We start from the raw sequence: 11,610 nt of genomic DNA on the forward strand, positions 1-11,610 counted from the left end.
AAACTGTGCCATTTGCAGAGACATGGATAGATGTAGACTCTATCATACAGAGTGAACTAGATCTTAAAGAGAAAAACTAATATCATATAATATCATTTATATGTGGAATCTAGAAAAATTATACAGATGAACTTATTTGCAAACCCGAAAAGGAGACACAGACATAGAGAACAAACGTACAGCTACCAAGGGGGAAAGGGGGTGAGATGAATTGGGAAATTGGGATTGACATATATACACTAATATGTGTAAAACAGTGTGAGCTCCCCTGGTGGCTCAGATGGTAAAGAATCTGTCTGCAATGTGGGAGGCCTGGGTTCAATCCTTGGGTTGGGAAGATTCCCTGGAGGAGGGCATGGCAACTCACTCCAGTATTCTTGCGTGGAGAATCCCCGTGGACCGAGCACAGCACAACATGTATAAAATAGATAAATAATGAGAACCTACTGTACAGCCCAGGGAACTCTACTCAGCGCTCTGTGGGAAGGAAATGGGACCTAAATGGGAAGGAAATCAAAAACAGAGGGAATATACTTATCTGTATAGCTGATTCACTCTGCTGTACAGCAGAAACTAACACATTGTAAAGCAACTACGCTCCAATCAAAATTCATTAAAAAATAAAAAGAAACTTCCTTGCAATGGAGCAGGACTCATGCCTGCGGGGGTTCTGCACCTCCCTTCCACGAGGTGGAACCTGGGCCCCGCCTTGGAGCTTTTGGGGGTCAGAGGTCACAACCCCAGGCCAAAACTAGTTTTGGCTAAGGCAGACTCCACCGAGCCAAGCCAGGAGGAACGCCGCCTTTCTCCCCACTGCTTGGACCCCGCCCCGCCCCGCCCCGCCCCGCCCCGCCCCCTGCATGTGGGCAGGAAGGCGCACTGTCCTCTCCAGGGGCTATCTACACTTTCCCTGAGCTCTCCTCCCACCTCCGGAGCAAAGGCAGAAGGTCGGCCTCTCGCACACCCGCTGGCCTCGTGGCCCACCTGTGGGCTTGCAAAGTCCCACAACTGCTGCACAAGTTCGTGGTGATCGTGGGGGACGCCGTGCAGAGGGCCGTGTACGAGGACCTGGTGCTTCCACTGCAGAAGGACTGCCTGCCGTCTTCCAGCCAGCTGAAGACCAAGGGCGAGCTGAGCTTCGAGCACCACGCACTGCTGGAGGGTTGCCGGCAGGAGGGCCTGCACCGCTGCACTCGCTACCGCGAGATGCGCCCGTTCTGCGTGGGTCACCACCTGGTGCTGGTCTACTTCCTCGCACACCCACTCCGGGTAGGTGGAGGACGTCCTGGAGTACCTGTGGCGGGCCAAGCATGCCATGGACGTGCTGGTCTTCAAGTCCTGCCTCTGGGACCTCTCAGGATGGCCGGGACTTCCCAAGAAGCTACCAGGAAGACCTGCAGAGCCAGGTCGGGAGCCTGGGCCAGGTGCTGCCCAAGGACTGCCGCCTGGTGTGGAACATGGTCATGCCGGGAGCCGAGGTGGTCTCCAGGGGCTTCCTTCTTCCTGAGGACCGACGTGAGGCACGCGCCTGTGGGCCGATGTGCTGGAGGCCAACTTCTGCAGCTGTGAAGGCCGGCGGGCACGGCTGAGACGTGCTGGACCTCCATGTTCCACTTCGGACACGTGGGGCAGCACCGACTGGGACGGGCACACTCACTGCCACCTGTTCCATCTGCTGCTGGCGCAGCTGGCCAACACCTGGGCCATGGACCTGCCCGCTGCTACCACATGGGCAGGTGGGTCAGGGATGGCCCCACCTGGGGAATTCCGGGCCCTGTGGGTGAAGGCAGCCCCGAGACTGTGGACATGACCCTGGCGAACAGTCCCTGTCCTGGCTCCCATCCACATCCGCGTGCTCCTGTGCCCTGCAGGGACCCCCTTTCCCCACACATGCCCTCCATTCCAGCCCTATTGCCCTCCTACCCATTTATGTGCACTCCAATGGCACCCCACGCCAGTACTCTTGCCTGGAAAATCCCATGGACGGAGGAACCTGGTAGTCCATGGAGTCGCAAAGAGTCAGACACGACTGAGCGACTTCACTTTCACTGTTCACTATCATGCATTGGAGAAGGAAATGGCAACCCACTCCAGTGTTCTTGCCTGGAGAATCCCAGGGACGGCAGAGCCTGGTGGGCTACCGTCTATGGGGTCGCACAGAGTCGGATACGACTGAAGCAACTTAGCAACAGCAGGAGCAACCCATCCTCACGGTGTGGGCCATTCTCTGGTGATTCTTCAGTGCGCACAATCAGATACACTTGGGAAGCAGATTGGATGATTAGCCTGGAGACATGTCTGTGTCCCATTACCAGAACTTCTACCCAGCTTGGGACAGAAGGTCACCTGCCTATCCTCCCTGGTGCCCCAGCGGGCCACACAGACGCCAGCGAAGACACAACAACAGGTGGACTCAAGAACACCCAGAGGCAAGGCCCCAGTAGCCAGAACTTCACCTGGGCTCCTTCCCAGTGTGGTCAACAGGCTGGATAGACTGCCAGACTTGTCTCACTCAGGCCTGGCCTTTGGTAACCCCACCACGGTGAGGACATCTTCAGCCTCTTTCTTTCACTGCCCAGCAGCCTCACACATTCTTCCTTGGCAGAACCTCCAGCCCACTTCTTGGTGAGGGGGCAAGAACATCACACCATTCTTTTAGCATTCTTGCAGAAATGAATCTAAATGAAAAAGTACACCCACAGTTAAACCTTGCCTAAATATAAATCTTGCAACAGTAGGCTCCCTAAACATTCTTCCTGAAGAGCAAAAAGGAAAAAACTGATCCTTAAAACTTCCCAGAAACGTTTCTATTGACTTCAGTATCACCACTGCTTCCCTTGTCGCTCAGTTGGTAAAGAGTCTGCCTGCAATGCAGGAGGCCCAGGTTTGTTCCCTGGGTTGGGAAGATCCCCTGGAGAAGGAAATGGCAACCCACTCCAGTACTCTTGCCTGGAAAATTCCATAGACAGAGGAATCTGGCAGTGGGCTACAGTCCATGAGGTTGCAAGAGTTGGGCACAATTTGGCGACTAAACCACCATCACCACTAGTTTCTACATACATTTATAAAACTTACTCCCCAAAGCTTTCGCTACAAATTGTTTTCCAGATTCCTTAATTAAATTGTGCTGTGCTTCATCATAATATTTATCCTTAAAAAGTATTCCATTCACTGACACAAGACTTTTTTGTCTGTTAGAGACATATTTCCTACTCAATCTCATCAAATGCCTAGCACATTTTCTAAAATAGACTTTATTTTTAGAGAAAATTTAGATTCGTAGCAAAATTGAGAGGAAAGTGGAGAATTCTCATTATTTCCCATACATATCCTCCCTCACTGTCAATATCTCACACCAAAATTGTACATGTGTTACTTTCAGTGAAAGTAAATTGATGCGTCTTTTCAGGCAAAGACAATTTTTCATATTAGGGTTTACTGCTGGTGCTGTATATTCTACGTTTTTTGACAGATGTATACTGACATAAACCTACCGCTATAGTATCTGACAGAATAGTTTTATTTCCCTAAAATTCCTATCTGCTCCTCTTCATTCCTCCTCCACTCAACTCCTGGCAACCACCCATCCATAACTGTCTCTTTAGTTCTGTGTTTCCTAGAATGTTGTGTAGTTGGACTCATACAGTAAGTAGCCTTTTCAGATTGGCTTCTTTTATGCAGTAATTTGCTTGTGAGGTTCTTCCATATCCTTTCATGGCCTGATAGCTCAGTTGCTTTTAGTGCTGAATAATATCCTGGTGTCTGAATGTACCATTGTTTATCCATTTACCTGCTGAAGGACATCTTAGTTGCTGCCAAGTTTTGGAAGCTATGAATAAAGCTTTAAACATTCACATGCAGGTTTTTGTGTGGATATAAGTTTTCAACTCCTTTGAGTAAATATTAAAGAATGCAATTGCTAGATGATATGTAAGAGTATGTTTACTTTTGTAAGAAAATGCCAAACTACCTTCCAAGTGACCGTACCATTTTGCATCCCATCAGCAACTAGTAAGAGTTCCTGTTGTTCTACATCCTTGCCAACATTCGGTGGTGTCAGTGTTTTGGACTTTTACCTTTCTAATAGGCACAAGGTGTCCTGTTTCAATCTGCAGTTCCCTAAGGACGTATATTGAGCATCTTCTCATATGCTTTTTTGCCATTGGTATATATTCTCTGATGAAGTGCCCATTTTTAATCAGTCGTGCCTTTCTTAAGTCTTAAAATTTCTTTTTATATTTTGCGTAGTAGCATTTAACCATATGCCTTTTAGAAATGGCTTATTTTCTTGTTCTCTTGATGGTGTCAGTTGCAGAGAAGTTTTAATTTTTCAGAAGTCCAGCTTCATGGATCGCGCCTTTTGTGTTTTGCTTCATAGATTGTGCCTTTTGTGTTATATCTGAGACGCTATCACCAAACTCAAAGTCATCTAGATTTCCTCCTGTGTTATCGTCTAGGAGGGTTTGAATTTTGCATTTTCCCTTTAGGTGTATGACCTATTTTGAGTTAATGTTTGTGAAGTGTGTAAAGACTGTGTCTGGATCCAGAGTTTTACATGTGGATCCAGATGTTCTAGCACCATCGGTTGCTGAATTGTCTGTCCTCCATGTTTTTTCTTTTTTCCTTTAATGTTGTATTGGCTATTCTGATTTTTTTGTCTTTTCATGTAAACTTTAGAATCAGTTTGTCAATATCCATAAATAGCTTGCTGGGATTTTCATTGGAATTGCAATGAATCTATAGATCAATTTGGGAAGAATTGACATCTTAACAGTAGTATGTCTTCCTAACCGTGAATGTGCGATATCTCTCCATTTATTTAGTTCTTTGATTTCTTTCATCAGGATTTCATAGTTTACTTTCTGTAGATCTTGTACATATTTTGTTATGTTTATATCTATTTCTTTTAGGAGAATGTTAATATGAGTGCCATTGACTTTTGGGTTTTTTTTTTTTTTTTTCAAATTATAGTTTTTCAATCCCAGTATATAAGAAAGCAGTTGACTTTTAAATATCCACCTCATATGCTATAACCTCGCTCTAATTACTTTTTGGTTCCAGGAGTATTTTGGTTGATTCTCTTAGACTTTCTACATAGACGGTCATGTCCTCTGGTACCAAGTACAGTTCATTTCTTCCTTCACAATTTGTAAATGATCTATTCCCTTTTCTTGTCTTGTTGCATTAACTAGGGGATCCAATTAGAGGGGATGTACTTGCTTTTCTCCTCCTGTTCTTGGGCAGAGAGCTTATTGTTTCTCACCATTAAGCATGATATTAACTGTAGATTTTTTTAATGCTTTTTAGTTAAGTTGAGGATGGTCTCCTCAATTTCTGGTTTGCTCAGTTTTCATCATGAATGGAATTGGATTTTGTAAAAGACATTTCTGCATCTGCTGATGTGATGAGGTGATTTTTCTTCTGTAGCTTGTTGGCGTGATGGGTTACATTAATTTGATTTTTGGATGTTGAATCAGCTTTGCATCTAGAATAAATCCCACTTGGTCATAGTGTAAAATTCTTGTTATACATTGTTGGATTTGATTTGCTAATATTTTGTTGAGGATTATTACATCTATATTCTTGAAAGGCATTGTCTGTAATTTTCTATTATTGTCATGCTTTTGTTTGTTTTCCTAATAGATGGAGTTAGGAAATATTTCATCCACTTCTATCTTCCAGAAGAAATTCTAGACAACTGGAATAATTTCTTCTCTAAATGTTTAGTAGAATTCATAAGTGATTTTACCTGGGCCTGGTGCTTTCTGTTTCAGAAGGTTATTAATTATTGATTCAGTTTCTTGAATAAATCTAGGCCTGTTCAGATTGTCCACTTTCTCTTCTGTGAGTGCTGATAGATTGCACCTTTCAAGAAATTGGTCCATTCATCTAGATTAACAGATTTGTGGGTGTAGGGTTATTCATATTTCTCCTTAAGCTTTTTACTTGTTAGAATGAAGTGATGACTTTCAAACTCCTTACATACCAGACTAGAAACCAGAAGTCCAGTTAAGCACACTTTGGAAGGGCTCAGTAAACTGAAGTATATAATTGCATAAGCTGGAGTCCTCACTAAACAATTTCTCACAACTTTCTTGTGTCCAAATCTTTAAAATCATCTCTTTATTTCATAGTTTATGCATTAAAAAGAAAAAAACCTTGGTTAGAAAATGGCATACTTCCCCATCAGTGACCCTTGGTTAGAATTTTACTACTGATTACCCTTGCTAGAATTTACCTATGTGATGAGACAAAGTATGGATTTACATCTGCCTGCCTATACTCTTTGTCTTTGCATCCTTTCCCCAGCTTAAGTGTGGACGTCATCTTGGGTTAGAAGCCCTTCTGCCAGGATAGCAAAGTAAAGGAGACAGAGTGAACATCGTCACACATTCAGTTTTATTATATAAGTAGGAAACTAAAACAACGTGTCCATCACATTTCCTCAATAACCAGTGTGGTGGTATTTCAATAATGGAAGAGAGATTGACACGTTGTGATCCAGAGTGTTTGCAGGAAATTAGGATATTGCCTAAAAAATATGTAGTTGAACATTTCCTCTCTGTCAAGTTTACACTGGGCCCTGTTATGTCGCCCTTGTCATAATTCTCCGTAGCAGGTTTCTTTGAAAAAGGCTCCATTCTTTTCCCATCCTTTGTTAGACTCTCGCCGCGTGTTCATAGGCCATAAACTCGTGAACATACACACATGGCAGGGACTGTCTCGTCTCGGTGCATCTTGTGCCACAGTGCATGCGTCAGTCCGCCACGCAGAGATAAGACTGCAGCCCTACGCCCTCTTTACTGGGCTCTGTGCATGCTGCTTAGTTTCACTGCTTCTGTCAAGCCGTTCATTATTGGAGAGTCTAACAGCCTTTGAGTGCATGGTGCTCTACCACTTACGTAGGGGTTGTATTGATCTTTCTGTTTGTGTGCTCTAAAGTGGCTGGCATCAAAAGCTAGTGAGGCAGCCGGTTTGAACAGAACGGGTCATTTACAAACTTTAGGATGAGAGGCCGCAGGATGCCAAGGAAAACGTTTTTGTTTTTCCAGAGGGAACCATAGTTCATGAAATGTGGTTAACGTACCATATTTGTATACCCTTAAAATCATTTTATAACCACACTGAGTGCCTCTAAACATTAAATATAGTTTGTAAGTAGTTGGTTAACTAGCTGTTGTGTGCTTTAAATAGTAAATAAAATGGAAAGGCACTAAACAGTGACTATATTTCATAGAGTAAGATGCTTTTCCAGCCACTCAATAATTCTCAATGTTAAGAAAAATTGATTTTCTAACTGCTGAGTGCCTCTAAAAATTAGCATCTTATCTTCCTACAAGGGCTGCTTTTTAGTCAGCCTTCTTTCTTCCAGCTTTTGACTTAGTGATCTCTAAGGTTCTCTTCTTGCTAAAAAATTCTGTAGGTTCTACCGGACTATAATTTTACTTGGGCATGTATGTAATTGGGAAACATAAAAAAAAACAAGGAACAATATAATCTTACCCTTTTTAATGTTTATTTCATAAGAAGTAGTTTTTTGCCCGCTGACTGTTTCTGAGGTCCCACCACCCCTCTCCATGCCAAGAGGAGGACTGCATGGAGGAACTGAGGGCAATGCCATAGAAATTGAGTACTAATTTCCAAGCATCTTCACACAGGCGTATGAGCAATGGATACATTTTGTATTTGTGGAAGCTTAATGAGGGAAAGGAACTCTGTAAGAGGCAGTAATAGTCACATATCTTCATGGCAAATTAATTCACTTTCCCAGTTCTTTGTTGACTCAGTCTGGCCTTTCAGAAAAGCAAATTGCCAATGCTGAACCTTTACAGACAGATACAGTAATGGCTCACAGCATCACAAAAGCTGAGAACTGAAATAATCATCAGGACACAAGTACAGGAAACTGGATTCAAAACAGATTCAGCTCTTAATTCTGCCTGAACCGCAGAGCCTTGAGCAATCTTTTATAACCTTGTCAATGTTACTAACCAGTAAAAGGCATGGTTAGAGGAAGGTTCTAGAATCTGGCTGCTGGATCATCTCCACGGGCCTCTTTTGAATCTAATAATTTAGAAATTTCTTCTGACCTTTTACTACATTCTGAAGAACCATGTGTCTCAAGTGCACCCATCAGTTCCACAGCAATAGGTAACTGGCATGTTGAAGCCTGCGGAATAGCAGATAAGCATCACACTTCTTGGGACATGTGCTTAGAATTAGAATGCAAGCAGTGAAGAAAATTCTTCTCCGATACACCCTCAAAATTCCCACTGATATCACTGGAAACTGTGGGATCAGATGAGGACAGTTTTCTTATTTGGGAGCAAAACTCAGCAGTGAGCTGGTACCCAGTTATTCACGTTAGACTGATGTGGCTGCTTGGTCCACAAGCTTGATCAAAGATATGGCCTAGAACAAAACACCTGCAGAAGACTATGAGCTCTCTGGTGTGAGAGTGTTGTCAGTTACCATTGTACATTGTATCCCTAGCATCGAGTCAATAGTATTTGCTTAGTAAACATTTGTGGAGCTAAACTGAGTCTTTTAAGCAAAGGCAGCCTACCACACAGAAATGTAAATGTCTAAAATGGAAAAGACCAGAGACAGCACTCAATATGAGCCTTCTTCAATAGTTTGACAAGAGAAACATCACAAAAATCATAATTGTCCAAAGAAGCAATCATTTTCATGATTGGATTTAATCCAGAAACTGCTTTTCCAGCCAAAAAGCAGAGTAAGATCTCATCCCTCCTCCCACACCCATACACATCCCAAAATGCAGAAAAGACAAATGGAGAACAGAGATCTGAAATTTACAGCATGGAGTGTCACTTTACTACCGAAGTCAGCAATAGTGATTAACATCAACTGATGGGACAGCAGGGGCTTCCCAGGTGGTGCTAGTGGTAAAGAACCTGCCTGCCAACACAGGAGACATAAGAAATGCAGGTTCGATCCCTGGGTCAGAAAAGATCCCCTGGAGGAGGGCATGGCAACCCACTCCAGTATTCTTGCCTGGAGAATCCCATTGACAGAGCAGCCCCATGAGCGGGCTACAGTTCATAGAGTTACAAAGAGTTTCACACGACTGAAGTGACTTAGCAGCAGCAGCAGCAGCATGCCCAACAGAACAATATGTGCCAGCTCCCATAAGAGCTCTAAATGCATTATCTAATTTAAGGTTCATCCAAGACCTATTGGATCAATATTATTATCATCATTTTGTAGATAAGGAAAAACAATCACCATTGTTTTTGAAGAAGGCTGAATTCTGGGCAACTTAGAAGACAGTTCAGTTCAGTTCAGTCACTCAGTCGTGTCTGACTCTTTGCGACCCCATGAATTGCAGTATGCCAGGCCTCCCTGTTCATCACCAACACCCGGAGTTCACTCAGGCTCACGTCCATCGAGTCCGTGATGCCATCCAGCCACCTCATTCTCTGTCGTCCCCTTCTCCTCCTGCCCCCAATCCTCCCACCATCAGAGTCTTTTCCAATGAGTCAACTCTTCACATGAGGTGGGCAAAGTACTGGAGTTTCAGCTTTAGCATCACTCCTTCCAAAGAAATCCCAGGATTGATCTCCTTCAGAATGGACTGGTTGGATCTCCTTGCAGTCCAAGGGACTCTCAAGAGTCTTCTCCAACACCACAGTTCAAAAGCATCAATTCTTTGGCATTCAGCCTTCTTCACAGTCTAACTCTCGCATCCATACATGACCACAGGAAAACCATAGCCTTGACTAGACGGACCTTAGTCGGCAAAGTAACGTCTCTGCTTTTGAACATACTATCTAGGTTGGTCATAACTTTTCTTCCAAGGAGTAAGCGTCTTTTAATTTCATGGCTGCAATCACCATCTGCAGTGATTTTGGAGCCCCAAAAATAAAGTCTGACACTGTTTCCACTGTTTCCCCATCTATTTCCCATGAAGTGATGGGACCGGATGTCATGATCTTCATTTTCTGAATGTTGAGCTTTAAGCCAACTTAGAAGACAGATGACTAAATCTACAGCAGAGTTAAGATAGCTCTTGATTTAAAACCTGAACTTCTAGTGATCAATCCTTAAGCAAATAAGAATATTCTCCAATTAAGGAAAATCCCATGAGGTGAGAAAGCATCATAGAAAAGAACAATATGAAACATAGGAAATGAGTCAGGAAATCAGAAGTCAGGAATGCTGTGGTCGGGAAAAGAAACAATTACCATAGCTACAGTTGGAGAAAGGTTTTATTTGTCTCATTGGGTATGATCTCAGTGAGTACAATCCCAGTGAACAGTGTATGCATATATTCACACCTTATGATGCATTAGAAAAAGAAAGAAGCCAGCAATGAGGTACCCAAAAGAGCATATTTTTTCTCCCATGGCTGGTGCTAGGCAGAATTTTTGGCTATGCTGGAATAAGGGGCTTAGGTTTCAGATCTGAGTACAAATTGTGATTCTCTTACCAACTGGTCACATGACCTTAGGCAAGGTTACTAAATCTAAATATCTGGTTCCCATGCCAGAACAAAGGACATGGACTAAAACTCAAAGGCTACTTCTAACAGTAAAATTTCATGTCTTAGATGGTTTGTTTATCTTGGTGTCCTTCTGGATCCTATTTCTGATCCAGTGTTTCTTTTCCTTCTTCATGGTCTCCTTCCAGTTTTCTTCCTTCTTATGAAACTTGTGTATAAGTCAGGGTTGCAGCAGGAAACACATGGAACTTTCAAACAAAGATAACCCAAGAAGATTTAGACTAGGAAAAACGTGTAGGGAAGGTATCAGAGACGTAGTGCAGTTCCTTGGATGAGGACGTGGTTTTCAGGATCCATTAGGGAAGAGATGTATAGAGACAATGACCACTTTGAAAAAAGCTATAACTTTGGAATCAAGGGAATGAGAACCAAGATGAATACTTCTTCCTTCTCATATCCTACTGGGGCTGCACATCAGATAAACCCAACTGGACATCAGAAGAAAGGAAACTGGTTGATGTGGTTCACATAGGTCAACCATACAGGGCACAGGACAGGATGCAGATGGTAGAAGATAGATCTGGAGGGCAAATGGAAGATATCCAGATATACCATGGAGAAGGAAAGGGCAACCTACTCCAGTATTCTTGCCTGGAGAATCCCAAGGACAGGAGACTGGTAGGCTACAGTCCATGGAGTCACAAAAGAGTTGGATGTAACTCAACGACTAGAACAACAACAAAACAAGAGAGGAAGAATAAACCTGATTTGTGAGCCTCCCAATGGCATAGGCTGGCATTGTCTACTTTACCTATATAGAAGATCAACCTCGATTATCATCTTATTCAATACTTAGCCAACAAATATTTGTTGAATGTGTTGAGCGCTAATCTAGGATCCAGGGATAGATCAATAAAAAGTTCCTTATGAACATTGTTAACCAGGGAGATTAACAAATATACTGAAGCACTGATAAGCACTTTTGAGAAATATCAAGTAGGCTAAGGGGTTTAAGTGTGGGGGCTGGAGAGGAAAACGTGGTTTACAACAGATGATCATGTAAGACATCATGGAAACTGTTCTGACCATGGAACTGAAGGAGGTGAAGGGCCAAGTCATGAAGGTATTGGGGAAAAGTGTGAAAT

The sequence above is a fragment of the Ovis aries genome, chromosome 2 (genome assembly GCF_016772045.2).
Source record: "Ovis aries strain OAR_USU_Benz2616 breed Rambouillet chromosome 2, ARS-UI_Ramb_v3.0, whole genome shotgun sequence".
Taxonomy (NCBI): Eukaryota; Metazoa; Chordata; class Mammalia; order Artiodactyla; family Bovidae; genus Ovis; species Ovis aries.